The sequence below is a fragment of the Pantherophis guttatus genome, chromosome 4 (genome assembly GCF_059756535.1).
Source record: "Pantherophis guttatus breed Tessera chromosome 4, ASM5975653v1, whole genome shotgun sequence".
NCBI lineage: Eukaryota > Metazoa > Chordata > Lepidosauria > Squamata > Colubridae > Pantherophis > Pantherophis guttatus.
Genome location: NC_142066.1, coordinates 141,069,548 through 141,075,406, shown reverse-complemented (window position 1 = coordinate 141,075,406; position 5,859 = coordinate 141,069,548). Strand labels below are relative to the sequence as shown.

The 5,859-nt window shown below is 37.7% G+C and overlaps 1 long non-coding RNA gene across 1 annotated transcript; it reads right to left on the bottom strand.

The window, feature by feature from the left end:
• Positions 1–1,934: 1,934 nt before the first annotated feature.
• Positions 1,935–2,874, bottom strand: LOC148114373 (uncharacterized). Its single transcript, XR_015734108.1, has 2 exons — positions 2,786–2,874; positions 1,935–2,019 (listed from the first exon to the last, which is right to left on the bottom strand). It is a non-coding gene; the product is annotated as an uncharacterized LOC148114373 (long non-coding RNA).
• Between the last annotated feature and the right edge of the window lie 2,985 nt (positions 2,875–5,859).

Sequence of the window (5,859 nt, the reverse complement as noted above, 5' to 3'; positions counted from 1 at the left end):
CTTCCTTAATCATCTTTCTCTGTCAGTTATGTTTTGGCGACAACTTAGAACATTCTCTTTTTATGTCCTGAAGGAAACAGAATTGACAAAACCATGCAAGTAATCAACAGCAAATTTCCAGGAAGGTCTAACTCATACAGGAAGCAGCTTCCTGCATCTGGCTACTGACATACAAAAAGATGTGCAAGAGAGGCCAAAAGTGTCTGGCAAAGGTCACAGGAGAGCAACAAACAATTCAGTCTGTTATATCAACACCCTACAAACTGTCCAACTGACAAATAACACTCCAGCTAGTATATAAGTAGTAGATGACCACTAAATGATAGCAAGGAATTTGTGATTTCTGCCTTTCTTTTGTGGCATCTAGAATTTTGCAGTCCATATTTGATAGCTCTTCCTCCGGTTCACATTTTAGTCAACGGGAACTAGCAATCTTCTTCCATCACCAGCTGTTCTTGGAGAAAGTATATTTGGTTTTAATACCTGAATAATTATTTCCTTCCTGGCAAACCTTTTAAGAATCAAATTAATGCATATAATTCAGTGATTGAGTTCATACATAATGAAAAAGCATAGGTTATCTAACCATAATTTATGGAATAAACATCAATAAATTTGGTTTATATAGTATATTATGCTGAAATCCATGGTTTATAAATTCTATATGGGGCTGCCCTGAAGTTTATCCAGAAACTTCAGCTTGTGCCAGATGTGTGCTTCCAGAACAGCACATTACACCTCTGCTCCACAAGGTACTGTGGTTGGCAATCTATTCAGGATCTAATTTAAGGTGCTTGCTTTGACTACTGAAACCCCATGGCTTCAAGTTATTTGAGGGTGCACCTGACCCTGATTATATCTGTCTGTCCCATCATACCCAATGAGAGTCATGCTATGTGCCACAATTATGGGCCTTCTTTTCTTTGGTGCCCATCTTATAGAACATTTCCCGTCCCCAATGTAGAGAAACCATGCCTAATTATTTTCTGGAAGTCCTTCAAGACCTGGCTATGTCATCAGGCCTGGAGGTCTCAGGGGACCCAATGAGAACTTGAGGTGACTCACTTGTGTATTTTACGGTAGTTCTCAATTTATGTTGACTGGGACCAGAATTTCCATTATTAAGCATGGTAGTTGTTAAGTGAATCACAACTGATTTTACAACTTTTTTGCCATGATTATTAAACCACTAAATCACTAGAGTAGTTAAATGAATATGATCAATAAGTGCATTTGATTTGCCCCATCGACTTTGTCAGAAGCCCCCCGAGAAGATCACACGACCCTAGGATTCTACAATTGTGCCAATTGCCAAATACCATACCTACATTTTGATCACATAACCATGGAGAAGATTGTAAGTCATTATTTTTAGTACCATTGTAATTTCAAACAGTCACTAAATAAATTTTTGCAAGTCAAGGATTTACCTATAATGGGTTTTTTTTAAAAAAAAAATAGTATAACTATTTTTTACATTCTTATTATTTTATATTTTTGCTGTAAACGACCCAGAGTCATTTCTTGTAAGATGGGCAGCTATAGAAATGTAGTAAATAAGCCAAATATCCCAGTACACCATTGTTGCTACTTTCTCATGCTATTGTTTGTAAGAAGTCTGGATGATCTTCTTGTAGCATTTAACTAGGTGGTCCACAGTTTCTTCAGTTTCTTTGCAGAAGTGGTATTTGTTGTCTATTGCTGCTTTCTCCATTCTGGCTTTGTATGCTTTTGTTCTTAAGCCTTGGTCTTCTGCAGCCAGAATTAACCCCTTTGTCTCTTTCTTCAGATTTCCTGCTCTTAGCCATTATCAATTTTTGTTGTTATCTGCTTTGCAAATTTTTTATTACTTTTCATAAATATAATTTTATATACAAATGCAATAATTTTAATATATTTTATAGTATTATTCCAAGAGATGAAGAGGCACCTAGTTGAAAAAGATTTGTTTATTACAATACAACGTACACAGCTGGACAGATCTACATGGGGCTCAAAATCCATTCAGTGAAGCGTCTTCTGTAGGAAGCAATAAGAGAGGAAATCTCACTGGGGCTAACTTTGCACCAGACTTTCACACAGCTGACTGAATAGCAGGTGGTTGCAAGTATACCTTTCATGCTAACATATTCATTAAAGCTCCCTTGCCTGTCTTCCTGGAATTGTAAAGTGCACACCGGCATTATGCAAGTAAACCTGAGCAAGGAGCAAGAAAAGCACTGTTTTCTCAAAAAGAAAAAAAGAATGAAGCTCAATGAATTGGGAAGAATTCTTTGTTTCTCTCTTTCTTATGATCTTTGCAGAGCATTTCCTGTGTCCAGAAGGCTGATAAATTAAGGAGTTAAGTAACAAGGATGATTCTGTAGAGATGGGCCAGATTGCAATATCATGTTATTTCTTCATAAGAACCTAGAAAGTGTATCTAGCTCTATTATGCATATCTGCCCCCCCCCCTTTTTTCCAGAAAGCATCCTCCATTGTTTGGGAATTATAAAATAAGTCATACTATATACTTATGAGGGCCTTATCACCATTTTTTTTATTTGAACAAGCATTTTACTGTTTGAAGAACCACATAAATATATTGACTGCATTACATATATATTTATTCACAGTATTTCACCATATTTTGATGCTGCCCCTTGCATCCATTTTTCCATTTAATTTAATTGAAATCATGTTTCAGTTACCATTTTCTTTACTGATATGTAAACAGCCATATCGCTTGATTACTGATATTTGTTTGTTTGTTTGTTTGTTTGTTTTTGTTCCGTTTATAACCCACCTTTTATTTAGCAGGTCAAGATGGGATTCTCTCTCCTCCATTCTTCCTACAATAATCTCCATGAGCAGTAAGGAGGGAGGGAGGGAGGGAGAGAAAAGAAGAGGGGGGGAGAGATTGATTTTAGGCTTCTCTTCTAATTTTTCTCTTTCTTACATATATTTAGAAATTAGTAACCACTCCAAATAAATGAAAAGCAAATGTAGATACCACTTTATCATCTAAAGAAGTATGAATATTTCGGGAATGCTTATATGTTCTAGAGTTTATAAATCAGCATTTAAAGCAATGGGCAAAACCTGTGTGTGTGTGTGTATGTGTGTGTGTATGTGTAAGAGAGATAGAGGGAGGGAGAGAGAGAGAGAGAGACCCAAGAAAAAAAGTAGTTTTTCATACATATTTATGATAAATTTTAGAACTAGAATTGGAGAGGCCAGGTTGAAATTCAGTAGGATTCTCTCTCTCTCTCTCTCTCTCTCTCTCTCTCTCTCTCTCTCTCTCTTACACACAAACACACACACACACACGAAGATTTTGCCCATTTCTTTAAATGCTGATTTACAAACTCTAGAACACATAAGCATTTCCAAAATATTCATATTTCTTTAGATGAGAAAGTGGTATCTACATTTGCTTTTCATTTATTTGGAGTGGTTACTAATTTCTAAATATATGTAAGAAGGAGAAAAATTAGAAGAGAAGCCTAAAATCAATCTTTCTCTCTCTCTCTCTCTCTCACACACACACACACACACACACACACACACACACACACACACAAATAAGCTGTACAAGGAGAATATCATAAATCTTCCTATTGACCATGCTCCCTTCCTTGCTAAAATATTCATACACAGTTAAATATCAAAGAAAGACAGGAATGACACATAGATGAGTATAACTATAGCATGCAAAACTTAGCTGCTCCTCTGAATGTGTACCTCTTAGCTTAAAACTTGATTGAGAGGTTCCTAGAACCTCAAAGTTCATTTCCTACCAAAGCTCTGTTGAACAAAAGCTACCTTAATCACAAACATTTTCTTAGTTTACAGCCATTTATATGTCTGTAAAGCCATACATAAAACCCTTCTTTATCCCATTCCACCTAGAGACCTAATTAGAGCTTGTTTTAACTCCAAGTACTGTCATTCTGTGTATTTATTTATTTATTTATTCATTCATTCATTCATTTAGCAGTAGTCCATTCAGAAACTCTTTACTATTCTCAGGTGCTTCCATCCTTCCATAGGTAGCCTTTGACTTACATGGTTTACATGAGTTTACATCATAAATCCGTAATGGTGAACCTATGGCACGTGTGCTCAAAGTGGCACGCAGAGCCATTTCACCTGACATATGTGGCATTGCCCATTCCGGGTTTCTGGTGCGCATGCGCACGCGACAATAAGCTGGACTTTGTACAGCAGTGCCGAAAACTGGAAGAGCTGGTCTTCCATTTTCTGGCGTGAGCATGCGCACCGGCCAGCTGATTGGCGCATGTGCATGCATGACAGTAACCAGAAGACTTGCTTGCCGGCATGCATGCATGCACCGGAAATCGGAAGTCCCTTATGCCCCCTGGGCAGTTCCTCTTCCTGACTGCATCCCTGACGAGCGCACGCGTGAAGTGCTCCCTTTTCGGCACTTGGTGAAGTGCGTGTGCACACGTGCGCTCCCTTTTCGGCATTCTGTGCCAAAAAGGTTTGCCATCACTGTCATAAATCATGACCATCATAAGTCGAAACATCCATGCAACCACACCTGATTTTATGATTTTTTTAAAGCAAAATTATGGGCTTTTTTTGTCAGAAACCAGCGGAAAAGATTGGGAACACTGTAACTGGTCATACAGGTAAACCAGTTGCCAGGTGCCCAAAATGTTGTAATGTAACCATGGGTATGTGCACGCAGCTGCCAGAACTCAGGTACCGGGTCATAAGTAGTTATTTGGGAGGGGGTATGTTTGTAATTTCAAATAGTCACTAAGTGACCAGTCATTAAGCCAGGACTACCTGCATTCATATATACCACCACTACTACAGTACTACAATACTGGAAGTTTCTAAAGCACTTTTCCACTGTCAAAGACATAAGACGGCTTTTCTGCCTTTGTGGGAGAGTTGGCAAAACGTTTTTCACAGTGTACATTCGTATCTAATGGTAGGTACAAGGATCATTTTTCTGCTTCTATAGAGAAATAACTTAATCATATAAACATGTAATTTCTATGGTAGACTAGGAATAAGTAGATAGAGGAACAGGCAAAATCCCCATGAAATATTTTTCATATGTTACATTCACAAAAAGCAATTCAATCTTTAATGCCATCTGTTGCGAATAATTCATATGGTTTTGGTCAAACCAATGCCAGTTCACATGTTATTCCTTACCATTATGGTCTGGTTGTTATTAAAATTGAAGCTCTTCGAACCGGCAGTTTCTCAAACTCCGTCCTCACGTATACCATTTTATACAAATCTAAGACTCACATTCTTTATTCTACCTCCTAGTTAAACTTTTTCCATGTAGTTATAACTGGATAGCAATAGCAGTAGCAGTTAGACTTATACACCGCTTTATGGTGCTTTCCAGCATTCTCTAATCGATTTTTACAGAGTCAGCATATTTCCCCCAACAACCTGGGTCCTCATTTTACCAATCTCAAAAGGATGGAAGGCTGAGCCAGCCTTGAACCAGTGAGAATCGAACTGCTGGCAGTCAGCAGAATTAGTCTGCAATTAGCCTGCAACACTGTATGCTAACCACTGCACCACCACAGTTATAAACATAACTGGATGCTTCTTTTAACATCTTCTAAAGGTTCCATCAATCTTATTGGAGATATTATGATATTTTTCAAAGCCTATCAGGAATTTCTCAGTGAGAAGGTTAATGGGACTAGGCTTGAGGGAATGTCTTTAAATATGTCCTAGAATGTGAAGATGATGGGTCTGACAGTAAGCCTCAATTATTTGTTCTGTTCTCAAGAGAGTTGAGAGAAAGAGATCTCCGTTTAGCATCAAATGGGGTCATGCTTACATACAAATTAATATGTCCATATTCATAAAAAACAGTAT